General features: G+C 46.0%; 1 protein-coding gene across 6 annotated transcripts in view; it reads right to left on the bottom strand.

Moving 5' to 3' along the window:
- LOC141080491 (uncharacterized) overlaps positions 1-18,612 on the bottom strand; it is a 119,013-nt gene that overhangs the window by 79,726 nt on the left and 20,675 nt on the right. For 2 of the 6 annotated variants that reach the window (XR_012228940.1, XR_012228941.1), the window contains exons 9-12: positions 12,945-13,145; positions 12,708-12,848; positions 12,467-12,584; positions 9,491-11,940 (exon numbers count right to left, since the gene is read on the bottom strand). The exons of 1 other annotated variant lie outside the window; for it this stretch is intronic. The gene's annotated coding sequence lies outside the window, so the exon portion shown is untranslated. Of the gene's footprint in view, positions 1-2,866; positions 11,941-12,466; positions 12,585-12,707; positions 12,849-12,944; positions 13,146-18,612 lie in introns of those variants that run through there. 3 more of the 6 variants (XR_012228942.1, XR_012228943.1, XR_012228939.1) reach the window with 2 other exon arrangements.

The raw sequence follows: 18,612 nt of genomic DNA, 5'->3' as shown, positions 1-18,612 counted from the left end.
GCAGATCAACAAATAAAGGATGACCTGACAAGAGCGGAGGCAGACATGATTTTGGCGCCAACGAGTGAAGCTCACAATAGACTAAAATTGGCTCAGGAGGCAGTTGATAAACTGCACATGATGCAAGCTGAGTGGAAAAGGGCATTTCAGCAAGCTCAATTCTTTGAAGAAGGAGAGAGAGTAGGTCACTTGTTGGCGGTGATATCTGCGGCACAAAGGGAGTCTTCCAGGGTGTATAAACTGAGAGATCAAACAGGGGCGACTCTGACAGACACAAAGGACATACTGGAGGTCTTCAAGGCATATTACATGGCACTGTACACTTTGAGAGCACGGGACACAGAGGGGGATGTGGAGAAATTTTTGGAAGGCATTTCACTACCTAAATTGTCTGAGGAAGATAGGTTGAGGTTGGAAGAACCTGTGAGTGTGAAGGAGGTGGAATGTGCAATACTGTCTATGCCCAATAACAAATCACCGGGAGCTGATGGTCTACCTGGGGAGGTGTACAGGGAGTTAGTGGAACTGCTGGCTCCGAAATTGAAATCTGTGCTTGATGAGGCTTTAGTGATGGGGGCACTGCCGAGATCAATGGAGGAAGCGGTGATAGTAGTTCTGCCGAAGGAGGGAAAAGATCCCATGGATGCGGAGTCGTACAGGCCCATTTCGTTGTTGACAACGGATGTCAAAATACTCGCTAAGATCCTGGCCACCCGGCTCACCGGGGTTGCGCATACCATTATACACGAGGACCAGTCGGGCTTTATGCCTAACCGCTCCACGGCTGTTAACTTAAGAAGATTATTTCTTAATATGCAACTGCCTGCTGATAATGGTGGCAGGAGAATAGTGATGTCATTGGACGCTAGGAAAGCATTTGATAGCGTGGAATGGCAATACTTATGGAAAATCATGGAACTGATGGGATTCGGCCCCGCGTTCATGGCCTGGGTGAAGTTATTGAACTCATCCCCAAAGGCGGTAGTTAAGGTGAATGGAGAACAGTCCGGGATGTTTGACTTGCATAGGGGCACAAGGCAGGGGTGTCCGCTGTCCCCGCTATTGTTCGCGGTGGCAGTGGAGCCCCTGGCGGCCAAGATTAGAGCTGAGAGGGGAGTGGTCGGATTTAAATTTGGGAAGCTGGAAGAAAAAATATCATTGTATGCCGACGACATCCTGTTGTTTTTGGAAAGTGCAGGAGAGACACTGGGGTGTGCGATGGATGTAATTAAACAATTTGGAGCATTTCGGGACTGGAGATAAATTGGCACAAGTCTTATGTCATGGCTGTGGATAGAGCAATAGAAGCGGAGGAGATAGATGAGAGGGGGAAACAACTCCAGCTAGTTTCACAGTTTAAATACCTAGGGATATGGGTAGCTCTTCCACTGTCCCGATTCACGGATCTGAATTTGGTTCCTCTGCTAGAGAAATTTAAAGGGAAAATAGGTGCATGGTGCAAATTGGCTTTAACGGTAACGGGTAGAACTAACCTGATTAAGATGGTCCTTATGCCACAACTAATGTACGTTTTGCACAATTCGCTGATATGGCTACCAAAAAAACGGTTTCGGGGCATTGATTCTATCTTCAGATCCTTGATATGAGGCAAGAAGCAGGCACGGATTAAATTTGGAACTCTGCAAAAAGGAAAGGAAGAGGGAGGACTAGCCGCACCAAATCCATGGGTCTATTTCTTGGCAGTACAGGGCCAGCATGTCAGGGGATGGAGAGAGCTCGATTGTGGAGGAGCAGCTCACCGGGTGCTGGTACATGTGACGGGGAGAAGCCCACTTATCCAGGGTCTAGAGGATGGTACCTTTAAGAAACTGGGAGCACCATATCCTACCATAGGCATGATTCAGAAGGTATGGGACACCATTAAAAGGATCAGAGGGGTGGATGAGCTGACTAGGTACTCACCGGTGTGGGACAATGAGCATCTGCCGGAACTTAATAAGCTGCGTCAAATGGGCAATTGGAAGGCGAAAGGAGTAAGATATGTGTGCCAGCTGCAGAGTGGAACGGACCTGAAGACCTTTGAGACATTGAGAGAGGAATTTGATTTGCCTTCGGTATGGGGGTTTCAATACTATATGCTTCGACATGCTTGGAGGGCACAGTGTAGATTGGGAGCCATGACGGTTCAGGGCGACATTGTACTAGAATTTGTGTGCATGAAAGGAGGGACGAGGGGAGTTATATCGAGCATATATCATGATCTACTACACTCCTACCTGGGGGACAATCACCTCACTGCAAAGAGTAAATGGGAGAGGGAGGTGGGTACCCTCACAACAGAACAATGGGAGACTATTCTTGAATATGTCCCGAAGATCTCTCTAAGCGAGCAGGCACGGCTCTCCCAATTATATGTAATACATAGAACATACAAAACACCGCTGGTCCTATTCAAGGCGGGCTTGAGGGGAGACTCTAGCTGCCCTAGATGTGGCACAGACCAGGCCGGACTGTTACATATGTTATGGTCGTGTCCACGGCTGGTGGCATACTGGCTGGTCGTTATCAACAAAATTGAGAGAGCTTATGCATGTACGCTCGACAGGAATCCAGTGCTGTGTGTTTTGGGGGAGGTGGATGGGATACCTGTCTCAGAACATTACAAAGTGGCAATAGCGAGGTTGCTGTATGTGGCACGCAAACTAATAGCACGAAAATGGAAGGATTCGGAACCCCCCACTAGGAGGGAATTTATTGCTCAGACATGTACGGTAATGCATTTAGAGGAAAGCATTTACAGGCGAAGGCATGGTGAAAGCACTTTCGAAAAAATATGGTCCGCCTGGATGGCGGTGATATGATTGCTAAGACTCTCAAGTATACCCGGCATAAGGAGTATTGGGGGAGGGGGGAGGGGGGGATGGCTTTGATTGTATTACTACAAGATATGTGAATTGTTACATGTATATTGATATCCACTGTTTATTGTTTAAAATCTTTTGAAACCTAAATAAAAATAACTGGTTTAAAAAAAAAAAAAAAATGCTAAAAGAAAGGTATGAGGAGATCCAAGATAGGGCAAGGTCTTTGATGCCGAAGGAGGAGAGGATCTATAGTAGGAGGGAGTGGTCAACTGTGTTGAATGCAGAGGACAGGTCTTGAAGCAGGAGCATAGAGTATTGTCCATTTGATTTCGCTGTAAGTAGGGCGTTAGTAATTTTGGTCAGGGCTGTGTCAGTGGAGTGATGGGGTCGGAAACCAGATTGTAGATAGTCAAAGAGCAGATGATAGGTGGGAGGAAAGTTCAGCGTGGACGTGCTGCTCCAGGAGTTTGGAAGCGAATGGGAGCAACGATATTGGGCGATAGCTGAACATAGCGGTTGGGTCGAGGGTTGGCTGTTGTGAGTTCATTTTCCAGTCCACCAGTTGTGAGTTCTCCTTCCAGGCTTTCTCTGGTGGTAACTGGAGGTAGTGAGGCTGATTTAATCAGTAGAGATCTGCCACCTGATAATGAGGATGACGATTGGACCTCAGGAATCTCAGACTGGATTTAAGACAGCCGACGCCCTATTCTGGTGCTGGTGATTCCTTCTGCTTGTCAGGTCTTTGTCTTCAGCTCTGTTCCAGTCATTTCAAGCTAAGTTTTTCTGCTAATTTTTACACTTGATTTTGTTGGTCTATTCAGTTTTTTGTGTGGTCAGCCAGCCCCGGCTGGGGCTGTGCTGAATTTCCACTCTTATTTATCTGTATTTGCCAATTTGTTTTTTTTGTCCTTTATTAGATTGGCCTCTTTTTGCTCTGTCTCAGAATATTTCAGAGTGCTGATATAGTGGGAGAAGTCTAGTGACATCAGGGTTAATTTTGCTATCAGATGTGTTGGACATTTTTGTAGGGTTTTTGTCAGATTGCAGACAGTGTCTTTCCTATTCTGTCTAGTTAGTTTGGGCCCCATCGTTTGCTCAGCCTATTTTCCTGCCTGTGTTTGTGCTTTCATCTTGTCTCACCGTCAATACATGTGTGGGGGCTGTCTTTCCTTTGGGGTCTGCTCTGGGGCAGTTAGTTTTCCCCTTTTCTTGCTTTAGACTTTAGTCCTCCGGCTGTGACGAAGCGTCTAGGATCATCGTTGGCACGCTCCACGGCTGCTGCTAGTTGATTGGTTAAGATCAGGGATCTGCAATCTGCATAGTTACCAACCTCTCTGGTTTTCTGTGACTTAACTTGTTTAATCTTTTTCTCCTCGGTGACCCATTCATAACAGTTGGCTTTTTAAAGATAGGCGTGATTGTGGCATATTTGAAAGCAGAAGGAAAGGTATCGGACGTTAGTGATAGGTTGAAGAGGTGGGTTAGGGATGGGATAAGTGTGGTGGTGAGGTTGGGGAGGAGGTGGGAGGGAATGGGGTCAAGTGCACAGGTAGTGAGGTGCGATTTGGAGAAGAGACAATTAAGCTCCCCTTCAGTGATGCTGGAGAGTGAGGTTATGGGGTTTGGGCATTGGTCTGGTATACAAAGGAGTTGTGGTGGTTGAACGATGAAGACTTGCCTTGTTTGGTCAATCTTATTTTCGAAGTGTGTGGCAAAGTCCTCGGCAGAGATGAGGGAGGTTGGAGGGGGCAGTGGTGGGCGGAGGGGGGAGTTAAAAGTTTTGAACAACTGTTTGGGATTGTAAGATAAGGAAGATACGAGGGTTGTGAAGTAGGCCTGTTTAGCAGAGGTGAGGGCAGATTTGAAAGCAAGTGTTGCCCGTTTGAATGCGGTGAAGTAGTCTTGCGAATTTGTTTTCTTCCAGCGCCGCTAAGCAATCCTGGACACTTGCCGGAGCTTTTTAGTGGTGCTATTGTGCCAGGGTTGTCTGTTGATACGTCGCATTCTGCCATGAACGAGAGGGGCAACCGCGTCAATAGCTGATGCGAGAGTGGCGTAGAAAGCAGTGGCAGTGTCTGTTGTGGAGTGAGGCTATGGATGCCAGTGGTAGAATAGAGTCAGAGAGCGTGTGGGTGTCTAGGTGTGCAAAGTTTCTGCGGGTGTGCGCGTGTTGCTGGATATGGGTGACAGGGGAGGACAGGGATGAGAAAGTGAGTAGATGGTGGTCAGATAGAGGGAGAGGGGAGGTGGTGAAGTTAGAAAGAGAGCAGAGGCGGGTGAAGACCAGGTCTAATGTGTGTCTGTGTGGGTGGCTGAGGAGGACCACTGAGTAAGTCCAAAGGATGAAGTAAGGGACAGGAGTTTGGAGGCTGCTGACTGAAGGGTATCAGTGGGGATGTTGAAGTCACCCATGATGAAAGTGGGGATGTCAGTTGAAAGAAAATGAAGAAGTCAGGTAGAGAATTGGTCAATGAAGGCAGTGGTCGGGCCTGGAGGTCGGTATATGACGGCCACTTGGCGGTTGGAGGGAGAGTAGATGTGGAGAGAGTGGACTTCAAAAGAGGGGACGATAAGGGAGGGAAGAGGTGGGATTGGGTTAAAGGTGCAGTTGGAAGAGAGGAAAAGACCCACTCCTAAAATAAAATGCTTCTTAAAAAAAAATAACATGCATCCCTAGTCCCGCTCTTTGATGTGGGCTAGGGAACTGAGATGGCAGATGATGGCTGCGTTATTTAGCGATCATCTGCCTCTAATAACGGAGGGAAGCTCCGACTGTGGCTGTTATCCTGTTAAATGCCGCTTTCATTTTGCGATGGCAGCATTTACAGTGAGTGCCCCGGCTAGGGACCGCACTGTTGGAACTGTCCATAATCACCCCCGCAATGCGATTCTGGGGTGCCAAATGGTTGCCATGACAACCTGGGGTCTGCTGAACACCCCAGTGCTAGTCATGATAGTAGTACTCCTTTGAACACCAGCCTGTGGAGAGTAGGAGACTGTGATTTTTCCTATATACACAAGCAGGGCTTCCACCAGGAATTTTAGCACCTGATAATGGTAACATTTTCAAGTTCCTTTGAGACTCCACCCCAAATCTGCCTCCACCCCATGAATCTTCCACTGTACCACCGCCCACTCTTGGGAAAATTCAACTTCCGCACCTTGTCCTCACCAATCACACATTATCTATTCCCATTGAACACCATATCACATACAAAGCCATCAGCTTTTGTTTTGGACAAAAGTTTTTTTTTTTAAGCCTGCTACCACGACAAGGTAGACCCTTTTGGCAGGGCCCTACTCTACTCTAACCTATTAAACATTTCATAAAATATCCAATACTCTTTTTAGGTATAGTTTATTTCTTTTTCTTTTAGGGAATGTCACATGCATTTTTTTTAAACTAATTAAAACCAGATTGTGATAATTTTTCTATAATTTGAATTTCTGATTGCAGATTATTGTATTCTGTTTTCTGTACATTTATGGAAGCTGCTCTCTTGCCTGTTTGGAGTTATGGACATTGGACATATGCATATATATATATATCACAATACATTACAGGGGACTATTTATTTCCATGGGAGAGTTTTCTATACACATTCTCATTTAGTGACATGCAGATATCATTGTGCAGGAAGGGGAAAGAGGTGAGCTGTGACACTACCTAATGTGAATGATGGATTCTGTTATCTCTCATTGCAATCCTTTCTTGTTATGATAATGAGGGGACTACTGAAAAGTTATCTCTTCTGGATGTGTCGGTCTATTAGAAAATCAGTTTCTGTTAATTTATTATTTTATGATATAAGGGGTGACAAACTTTAAAGTAAATTCTTCCAAAACTTTAAACTAAGAGGCCTCGCCATTTTCTGGTTATTATTGACCAATGTGTTTGAGATGATGATAAGGCCCTTACTAATGCGGCCTTTCTTGAATTTCGGCACTAAATATGAAATATAGGAGATCAAAATACAGCTGTGTAGAATTTCTGCACTAAGTAAAGTGCCTTTTCATCATGTCACAAACACATTGGGTAACAATAACGATAGAGTGATCGATGCCTTTAACCCAAACCATTTGTAACACATTCCCACTATACATTTTGCTAACTAAATATTTTTTTCATAAGAGTCATTTAGTTAAAGCTATTGGCTAAATTATGTAAAGTGCAAAATTATAGTGACAGTAACAAAACAAACAAAACAAGCAAACAAAAAACAAGAACGAGGTGTTTCGTTCCGCTTTGCAGCAGAGTTGTTATTTTGACAGCTTGAAAAAAACCTGCATGCAACATTTTTCAGGCTGTCAAAATGAAGATCTCTGGACGGAATCGTCTCTATGTCAGTGTCTGGCTGGCGATTCCTCTTTTCATGCTAGCGCTAAACTAACAATCCAGCGCTGGCTTCTACTATAGAATCTAGTGATGGATCGTAGCACTGGTGTGAAACTGGCCTTTCCTGAGCCGAGTTGAGTTGCAAGAAATCTAGCCTTGTTGGTTTTCTTGCGACTGCCGCAGAGATCTATTCACTTCAAAGGGATCCCTGCACCTCGGTAATACTAGCTGCGACCCGTGTTGCGCCACCGGTGTCGCCGTGTAGCCCCTGCCTAGCAGGATGTAGAGAGCTTTTCAGACAAATGCTTTACAGCAGCCACATAGGCCATACACACTGTAGACTGGAGGGACCCAACTGAATTGCATGGGAGAGTGATCTGTACAAAGGTCTGTAAGATAAGCTGTAACAATCATCTATTGTGAATAGTGGAGCCTGTGCTATGTATACACAATGCTGATATCTCTCATTCTAATCCTATCTGTAATAATATCAGATAAGTGCAGCAAACTGATTTGTCCAGACCAAGAAGTGGCATCAATTACTACATGTCCCAAAACCAGTGCGAAAGCTCCACGATTTTATGTTTTTTTTTTATATATCGACACTGACCTGTAACATTAAAAACAACTTCAGCAAAAACACATTTTTTCCCTTTTTAGCCCCACACTAATTACGCCTCTACACAGCTCTATCGAAAGACAAAGTTATGGATCTCGAGAGGTGGCGATGAAAAAAAGACAATTACCTATTTTTGATAAGGGGTGCAAGTAGTATAAAGTAAAACTAAAAATTTTGTTATCACTATAATTGTACTGACCCAGAGAATATTGGAAAATTTATGTGAAAAATCAGTAACTGTATTGCTGTTTTTTCCAACCCCATCAGAAAGTTAATAAATTAATCTGCTATATATGTGTACCCCAAAGCGGTGGCATCAAAAACTAGAACGTGTCCTGCAATAAACAAGGCCCATACAGCTAAATCAATGATTATGAAGAAATCACTAAAGAAAATACTCAACCACCCCCTGAAATGAATGGAGCAGCTGGTCAGACATGTGTGAGGGCACTTCATTCATTTCAATGGGAGTTCCAGTTATTTCCAGAACTCCAAGTCAAATGATTTGAGTGTCTGCACACGTCTGAGAAACCGCTCCATTGATTTCAGGTGCCGGTTAGAGTTACGGGGCCCCTGTTCTCAGGATCAGTGGTTCTACTTCTGGGACCCCCCACTGATCACAAGATTGGGGGCCCATAAATCTCATTGCACCCTGAAATGAGCGGAGCAGCTGATTAGGCATGTGTGCCGCAGCCCGATTGTAAGAGCCAGCTCACACGGCACATTTTCAAGCAGAATTTTGGTGTAGACAGGTCCATTCTCAGCACGGCTGCTGCTAAAACCCACTATTCTGCAATCCTCATCGCTGTCTCCCATAGACAAGAATAGGAGTCATGAAGGAAGCGGTCACTGTGGAAATTCTGCGGAATGTCGGAGTAGCTGTCTGCGCCAAACTTCTGCTTGAAGATCCGCCATGTGAACTGGCCCTAATAATTATGCTATATGTTGTGTATAGAGGATTAGTATTAGGTTAATAGAATATCCCCTTTAAGACAGGCAACTGTACCGTATTGCAGGCAGACAGGCAGCAGTCAGTAGGATTGACTTTAGTAGTACTTAGGAGTTTGCAGGCAGGTAGCAGACAGAGACTGTCTCTATCTTCCTACTGTACAAGCAGGGAGGGGGGCACAAGAAGAGTAGCGGGTCAGTGGGCCAACAGGTGGGCAAATGGGAGGGCGGATGAGGGAATGGGAGGTCGGTCAAGCGAGTGGGCAGACATGAACTGCAAGGGCCAGGGGTTTTCCGCAGCTTAGTAACAAAGGGCATCCCATCATCAACTGATGTCAGACACGGCTGCCCCCCTCTCCTGCAGCCATACAATGTAAATAGCTGCGGGTGAGACTGCCTGGGACCCCGGTCACCTGCATTAAAAAAAAATCCGGCCTCCTCCTCCCCTTAATAGCTGGTCATCACACACCTTTTCCCAACACTCATGATAGCACTTTCATGAGTGTGAGGAAATCTTACTAACGGTAATGGTAAAAATGATCACAGACATGTGCAATAATGTTAGGTAAAAAAAAAAAAAAAAATCAGGCCTCCTCTTAATAGCCAGCCATCGCACACCATGTTATTTCTTCTTAGCCCAAGGCAGCACCGAAAGCTAGAGCTGTCATGAGCAAGAGGAAATCCAATTACCGGTTAGTGTAAAAAGTTCTGCACATGCCTATGGTTAAAGTGAAGCGCAGACGTTGGGGCGCTTATACTTACTGCCAGTGTATGATCAAATTGTCTAGCTTCTCCATCTTTGGGGTCCATCGGTATTGTGTCCATGGTCAACTACAATACAGCAGTGTTTCCAGTAATGTCCAATCTTCTGTTCTTCAAGGTCTTCTGGAGGCTCAGGACAGCTCACTCTGGTGATTATGGAGCTGGTGTCTTCAGGGCAGGCTCCAGGTTTTTCAGGGCCCCGGGCGAAAGAGTCTGTGGGCCCCCCTTTAACACATACCACATGGCATCTGTGGTGCAGGCCAAAAAATGGACTTGTCTCCATGTGGATCACACGGACACGCATGTGATCCACACGGACACACGCTCTATGGCAAAACACGTTCATGTGAAGGAGGCTATTGATTAGTAGTGTACGTATGAAAGATGATAAAGAAAGAACAGACAGACAGAGAGAGAGGAAAGAGAGAAAGAAAGAACAGAAAGAAAGAAAGAAAAGAAAGAAAGAAAGAAAAGAAAGAAAGAGTGGAAAGAAAACAGGGAAAGGACAGAAAGGAAGAACAGAGAGAAAGAAAGATTATAGAGAGAAAGAAAGATTATAGAGAGAAGAAAAGAGTGGACAGAAAAAAGAACAGAGAAAAAAGAACAGAGCGGTAGAGCGAAAGAAAGAGGGGAAGCAAAGGAGAGAGAGAGAGAGAGGAGGGAAAGACAGAAAGAGGAAAGAAAGAAAGAAAGAACAGAGAGAGAGAATGAAAAAAAGAAGAGAGAGACAGAAAGAACAAAGAAAGAAAAAGAGGGGAAAGAAAGAACAGAGAAAGAACAGAGAGAAAGGAAGAACGGAGAGAGAGAAAGAAAGATTAGAGAAAGAAAGTGGACAGAAAAAAAAACAGAGAGGTAGAGAGAAAGAAGGGAAGGAACAGAGAGAAAGAAAGAGGGGAAAGAAAGAACAGAGAAAGAGGAAAGAAAGAACAGAGAAGGGAAAGAAAAAGAAAGAAAGAACAGAGAAAGAGGAAGAAAACAGAGCGAAAGAAAGAAAAAGAACAGAGAGTAAGAGAGTGGACAGAAAAAAGAACAGAGAGAAAAAGAAAGGAAAGAAAACAGAGAGGGAGAGAAAATAAAGAAGGGAAGAAACAGAGAAAGAAAGAAACAAAGAGGGGAAAGAACGAACAGAGAGAGAGAGAAAGCACAGAGAAAGAAAGAAAGAAAGAAAGAAAGAAAGAAAGAAAGAAAGAAAGAAAGAAAGAAAGAAAGAAAGAAAGAGGGGAAAGAAAGAGAATAGAGAGAGAAAGGAAAAAAAGATTAGAGAGAAAGAACAGAGAGAGAGAGAAAGAAAGATTCTATAAAGATACTATAGCAGCCCGGCTCCCGTTGTAGTACTCACCTGAGCCTCCCGATGCAGGACATATCATGATCCACTCACATGGCAGGCATCCCCGATTCCAAGGCGATCACGCTGTCGGAGGACACGGTGATGGATCTGAAGCATTCCCTGAAGTGCCTCCATGGTTCCGTCACAATCTCCTCCCAAAATTACCTCATTTCCGGTGAGCTTCCAGCACGTCACTTCCAGTAGAACGTCACGTGCGAGTTTTAAAGTGCTCCTTGGGGCTACGCCGTGTACTCCTGTGTCTGTGGGAAAAGTAGCTGGGGCAGTCTCTCTCTCAAAATCGGGATGGTCCGGCTGGATCTGGGACAGTTGGGAGGTATGAATGCTCCCCACCATACACACAAGGCTCTGCACACCTCATCCACACACGGTTCAGGTTTGTATGCCCTGTACACACATGGCTCCGCTCTGTACACCTTGTATACACATGGCTCCGCTCCATACACACGCGGCTTCACTCTGTACACCCCCGTTTCTGCTCCGTACACACAGGGCTCCATTCAGTACACCTCGGACACACGAGGCTCCGCTCCGTACACCTCGTACACATGGGCTCCGCTCCGTACACCTCGGACACCCACGGCTCCGCTCCGTACACCTCGGACACATGGGCTCCGCTCCGTACACACACAGCTCTGCTATATCCACACTGTAAACCCCTCCTGACCCCACACGTAAGCTTTACCTCATCCAGCACGATGACAACCAGCACAGACAGCACAGCAGAGTCCTGCACTGAGGCTCCTGATCATGTGACCCCTGACTCCTCCCCTCCTGTGACCTCATCACAGGTCCTGTGTGCACAGAGAATCCCATTCCCTGCGATGTCATTGCTGGGATTTATCAGGGCTGCGGTGGTCGGTGCATGGGGGGGGCGTGGCGGCGACCATTGGGAGCTATGTACGGAATCCCAGACAGTGTGAGTGGGCCCCCAGTCTCGCCAGGGCCCCGGCACTTGGGTGTCTTGTCAAGGGTTTCCACGTTGACAAAAGAAAAACCCTTGAACATGGCCTGGGTCCTTTCCTGATAGAGGAAACTTTTTGGCATCTACTGCTTCTAATTTCTCCAGATGGTATGGTCGAGAACGGTGATGAGCTTTATTTGGCTGTAAAACACCAAAAAAATGAAATATAACATTAGGATTATGACCTTTTTATCAAAGTCAATATTTTCAATTGAACTAAAATAACCAAAATTTGAAATCTTCTGGAGAAGGATGAAATCCACATTAACTTGCATACAGCTAAAGTGAAATGATCTGAACCATCAAACCAGGACAGCAGCCCTAGATGATGTTGACTTTCCAATGCTAGTGTCAGCGGTAAGAAAAACTCAACAGAAAGTCAACATCAAAAAACTATAGAAATAACTATCAGCTTTCAATTAGTGTTCTCTAACCATCAGTGATTTCCCTATAGGCCGGGGTAACACTTGCGAGAAACTCGCATCTCAATACCCGGCAGTGGGACCAGAGCTCTCAGATGGTTAGAAATACATGCAGCCACACACTCCTGTCCCGAGTGCCGGCGGCAGTGCCGGGTATTGAGATGAGAGACTCGTGATAGTTTCTCGCAAGTGTGACCCCGGCCATACAGTGATGATGGTGCAATGTGATCAGGATATATACTTACTACAGGGATGTGTGGTGGAGGCACTTTCAGGGCTTCCGCAGTCAATACACTGAAAAAACACGTGCTCTCTGATGTTACCATGGACTCCTAAGCGTCTGACAGGATCTTTCTCAAGGAGCTAAAAATGATAAAGTAAAACCCATGAATGTAAACAGTAGAGGCAATAAAACTTTCTTGCAATACCACCATTTAAATGAATATTGTAGAAGCCATAGTACTAATAACTTGGAGTTATACTAACCTGCTTAATGATGTCATCAATGCCGGAGGATGCCTCATCAAGTGTCAGATGGTAAGTACACTCACTGGTAACCATATATTTTAAGATGATCCCAAAAGAATACCAGTCTACTCTGGCGTTATACTCCTTGCCAGGAAAAATCTGTCAATGAAGAGAGAACAAAAAAATCAAAATGTCAACATGCTCATGGTCTATAATTTTTGTGAAAACTACATGGGAAAGTACTATTGTTTGCACCTCAGGAGCCATGTAGCCTGGTGTTCCAGTGTATTCGGTGGCTGTTCTGTCTCTATGTTTTTATCAATTGCGAGACCGAAATCTGTGATCTTAAAGTGGCCCGTTTCAGCCACCAAGATGTTCTCGGGCTTGAGGTCTCTGTGAATGATGCCCTTGGAGTGGAGGTACTGGATTCCACAGACCAGTTCAGCAGCATAGAATCTGACAAAAAGACATGAATGAGTGTTCCCCAGAACCCCAAAGGCATGTAATACAACACCGAAGTGAACAGAACCAATCCTATACAGCTATATACAATTAGGATGAGGTTTGTAGGTATCATAAAAAGTACCTTGCACTGGGGATGTCAAGCCGCCCCTTCATCAGTAGAAAGGTGTCCCCGCAGCTTATATATTCCAGATCAAGTAGCACATAGCGCTGTAGCACAGAAAGACAGTTCCCTGAAAAATCCCCACAGGAAATAGGGATTTTTGTGTACTCACCGTAAAATCCTTTTCTCCGAGCCAATCATTGGAGGACACAGCACCCACCCTGTTTGGCCTATTGGCTCACACTAGCATCTTTAGGTTTTGACAGAGTTATGATTGTCATTCGTTTAATGCTCCTACTGCTTTTATCACCGAACTGGGGAATTCCCAGCCAGCGAGAGCGTGTATACTGCAGAGGAGGAGTTAACTTTTTTCTAAGCATACATCTAGATTGTTTTTCAGGGCTGAGACTATTGTACACATAATATTTACTATGTGGACTTGCTGCACACATTACATATGTATAACTGTGTGAAGTTATGTAGGACTTGTCACTGCTCCCAGGTTTACAGGTTATGCCAAAATAACCGTTGTTCCTTTTCAATGTTTTTAATATTGTGGTGTTTTTGTGTATCCTATGCAATAAAATTGATAATTTTTCTATGGTGATCCCTGCTTTTGGTGTGTGTCTTCTTGGCTTTTTTCTTTGATAGGAATCAGCCCCAGTCGTCGCAGGAAAGTGTGCGGGGAGGTATACTCCGCATGCTTGCCTGTTGTTGGTTCAGAGGAGAGCGGGCCGTAGAAAGGAACCGTCACCCCCTTCACGCCGTTAATTAAAAAAAATACAAATTTACAGAAAATTCAAAAATAAAATAAAAACGGTGGGGTCTGAAGCCAGACCCAAGTGCCTCCTGCAGACACTAAGCAAGAACTGGGGAATTCCCAGCCAGCGAGAGGGTGTATACTGAAGGGGAGGAGTTAACTTTTTTCTGTGTTACTTAGTGTCCTCCTAGTGGCAAGCAGCATAAAACCCACTGTCTGTGTCCCCCAATGAGGCGTAGGAGAAAATAACCCACAGGAAAATTGCCCACACAGGAAATAGCCCACATGCATAGCTCCCAAGCATCCTGGATTCCGCGGGACAGTCCCGTTTTTGCTCCGCCCACCCGCTGTCCCACACGGGACTCTATTTGTCCCGCACTGCAGGGAGATAAACAGCACGCCCCCCATGCACTGACTCCATTCTCGCCCTCCCCCACCGCAGCCCCATACAGCCTGCCTGCAGTGGTGTCGCTAGGTTGTGTTCTCTTCTGTGGCACAGGACCTGTGATGAGGTCACAGGAGGGGAGGAGTCAGGGGTCACATGATCAGGGGCCTCTGTGTCCGCAGAGCTCTGCTGTGCTGGTTGTCATGTTGCTGGATGAGGCAAAGTTTGTGTGTGGGGTCAGGAGGGGTTTACAGTGTGGATGTAGCGGAGCCGCGTGTGCACGAGGTGTACGGAGCGGAGCCGCATGTGCACAAGGTGTACGGAGCGGAGCCGCGTGTGCACAAGGTGTACGGCGCGGAACCGCGTATGTACGAGGTGTATGGAGCAAAGCCGCATGTGTACAAGGTTTACGGAGTGGAGATATGTGTGTACAAGGTGTACAGAGCAGATCCGCATGTGTATGAGGTTTACGGAGTGGAGCCATGTGTGTGCGCGAGGTTTAAGGAGCGGAGCCGTGTGTGTACAAGGCATACAAAGCTGAACCGTTTGTGTATGAGGTGTGCAGAGCCATGCATGTACACGGTGTATGATGGGGAGCATTCATACCTCCCAACCGTTCCGGATCCAGCAGGACAGTCCCGATTTTGAGTCTGCCCCACTGCCCCGGCCGGGAGGTTACTTTTCCCGCGGACACAGGAGTACACGGCGGAGCCTCGAGGAGCACTTTGAAATTCGCACGTGACTTCCACCAGAAGTGACGTGCTGGAAGCTGACCGGAAATTAGGTAATTTCAGGAGGAGATTGTGATGGAACCATGGAGGCACTTCACGGAATGCTTCAGATCCATCACCGTGTCCTCCTCAGACAGCGGGATTGCCTTGAAATCAGGGATGTCGGCCATGTGAGCGGATCATGATATGTCGTGCACCGGGAGGCTCAGGTGGGCACTATAATGGGAGCCGGGCTGCTATAGTCTGTCTCTCTGTTGTTTTTTTCTGTCTGTTTCTTTCTTTCTCTGTTCTCTCTTTCCCATCTTTTTTTCTTTGTTTTTCTCTCTCTGTTCTCTCTTTTCTTCAGTACCAGTCAATGTGCCAACAGTACCAGCCACTGTGCCCTTAATGCGAGCCACTGTGCCCTCAGTACCAGTCAGTGTGATCAGCAGTGCTAAATGGGTGCGATTTGGGTCTGCACCTCAAGCCTTCGATGCCAGGTGGAAATTAACTTTATTCCCCCCGGCAGTATTCAGCACTCCATCACAGGGATGGGGTCAGTGCTGGGTCAATCACAGATGTGTATATAGAGCAGCAGCTGTAACCGCACCGCCAGCAGATCACCGTTAGAGCCAAGTGTCAGTCTGTGCCACTCTGTACAGATCGGCAACTGCACCCGCATGGGCGCCTCCCCCATGCCTGAAACCCAAACAATGCCAGGGGGAATAAAAAGTTCATTTCCTCCCAGCAGCAGGTTTTTCACCCCTTAGCAATGGAGCCAATATTGGCCTTAATAACCAGGCCAAATTTTGACCGGTGTCACTTTATGAGAACCCTGGAACGCTTCAATGTATCTTACTGGTTCGAAGAGTGATATTTTCATAATTATACACAAATCCTATTGAAATTGACAATTTTTGCAATTTCTCAAACTTTACAATCTATGCCCTTAAATTATTTTGTGTGGTACAACTAACATTTCCCACATGTCTACTCAGTTTTGCAACACCAAAAAGTAAACCCAATAGTTTGTTACAGGATTTATGAGCATGGCGATACCCAACATTTAGTCAAAAATTTCTGTTTGGACAAACATCAAGGCTCGGAACGGAAGGAGCAATGTTTGAAGTTTGGAACACAGATTTGGCTGAAATTTGTAGAGCCTGTGGGGTTCAAGAGCAACAGAAATCCTCCATAAATGTCTTTTGTAAATTGTAGCCTCTAATGTATTTATCTAGGGAGGTAGCGAGTAGTGTGATGCACAAATAAAATAGTAGTAATAGCGGCACAAGTATATGTGGGCTGAATCAGCTGCAAGTACCAAAAGACCTTTATCACAATGGCGTAAATATAATATGAATCAAATAGAATAAAAAAAGTACTCGCGCTATGAAAGACACCAAAAACACTACTGATCAATTATGACAAATACCTGCAATGATTCAGAAGAAACCTTGTAAGGCCTGGACGATGAGGAAATTGTCTTCCAAAAGATTCAATGCAATAAACTAAAGGATAAAAACAGGTATTTAGGAGGTGAATAAAAATATATATAAAAAACTGCTAAATATAGAAGTTAAAAATTAGCAGTGAATTTGTGCCCTTCTTATTGTGCAAATAGGCAAAAAGAGTTACAATACCAGTAGAGGCAGTGGTTAAGCACCCTATGAGCTGTGCAAAATAAGCAAAAATTTAACAATATACAGTATAATAAGAGCACTAACTAAACGCAGAGGGAGGAGCTGCGGCCGAGGAACGTATATAAATACTGGCGATAGCGTCAAGGAAAAAGCAAAGTGTCCAGTGAGACCAGAAATATTCTGAAGCTGTGCCGTTGGAAATAAATAACACTGTACAATATAAGTGCCGAGGGTGCTCAGAACAAAGGTCCAGTTACAGATTATCCGATGCTGTACCGTTCACAGATAATTATTATGGCCAAAAAACAGGTGCTGGGGGTGTTCAGAACAGTGTCAGGAACCTGCATTGTTCATAGCTTGGAGTATCCACCAGCAAGTTACGTTGTACTTAACTTATGTCTCGCTGAGGAGGCCGTCCAGGGCAGCGGTGAGTGAACGGTACAGCATCGGATAATCTGTAACTGGACCTTTGTTCTGAGCACCCTCAGCACTTATATTGTACAGTGTTATTTATTTCCAGCGGCACAGCTTCAGAATATTTCTGGTCTCACTGGACACTTTGCTTATTCCTTGACGCTATCGCCAGTATTTATATACGTTCCTCGGCCGCAGCTCCTCCCTCTGCGTTTAGTTAGTGCTCTTATTATACTGTATATTGTTAAATTTTTGCTTATTTTGCACAGCTCATAGGGTGCTTAACCACTGCCTCTACTGGTATTGTAACTCTTTTTGCCTATTTGCACAATAAGAAGGGCACAAATTCACTGCTAATTTTTAACTTCTATATTTAGCAGTTTTTTATATATATTTTTATTCACCTCCTAAATACCTGTTTTTATCCTTTAGTTTATTGCATTGAATCTTTTGGAAGACAATTTCCTCGTCGTCCAGGCCTTACAAGGTTTCTTCTGAATCATTGCAGGTATTTCTCATAATCAATGGCGGATCTTAATAGGGGCGGATGGGGCGGTCGCCCCAGGCCCAAGGTTTTTTGGGGGCCCAGGGGCAGGGGCGGGCTGGGCAGGGTGGCAGAGAGGCAAATGCCCCCCGCACCGCTCCCCCAGCACCTGTACAGGGCCGGCCGTGCCCTGTGCTGTGACGCCGCTGGCAGCAGACAGCCGCCCGCGTCACATTCTATGAGGGGTCGGGAGCTGTGCACGGCCGTCACCTTGACGGCTGCTCAGCTCCGGCTGTACTTCCGGGTCAGATGTCGGGCGTGCGCGATGACGTCATCGTGCACGCGCCGACATGTCCCGGAGGATGCTGAAAGCAGAGGCGCTGCTGGGGAGCGAGCCGGCTGTGAGGTAAGTATGGGGAACTTTTTTTATTTTTTTTTATTTATAAAATGAATTAAATGGGGGAGGGGGTGAGTGGGGGCTGTACACAATGAAGGGGGGGTGACAGGGGCCTGTATATGATGAAGGGGGGGTGACTGGGGGCTGTATATGATGAAGGGGGTGACTGGGGGCTGTATATGATGAAGGGAGGGTGACTGGGGGCTGTATATGATGAAGGGAGGGTGACTGGGGGCTGTATATGATGAAGGGGGGTGACTGGGGGCTGTATATGATGAAGGGGGGTGACTGGGGGCTGTATATTATGAAGGGGGGGTGACTGGGGGCTGTATATGATGAAGGGGGGTGACTGGGGGCTGTATATGATGAAGGGGGGGTGACTGGGGTTGTACAGGATGAAGGGGGTGAGTGGGGGCTTCACAGGATGAAGGGGGGATGAGTGGGGGCTTCACATGATGAAGGGGGGTGAGTGGGGCTGCATATGATGAAGGGGGGGTGAGTGGGGCTGCACATGATGAAGTGGGGGATAAGTGGGGCTGCAAATGATGAAGTGGGGGATAAGGGGGAC

Source organism: Dendrobates tinctorius, unplaced genomic scaffold (assembly GCF_039654945.1).
Source record: "Dendrobates tinctorius isolate UK_male_01 unplaced genomic scaffold, ASM3965494v1 ptg000016l, whole genome shotgun sequence".
Classification (NCBI taxonomy): Eukaryota; Metazoa; Chordata; class Amphibia; order Anura; family Dendrobatidae; genus Dendrobates; species Dendrobates tinctorius.
This window is presented reverse-complemented; position numbering and strand designations above follow the sequence as displayed.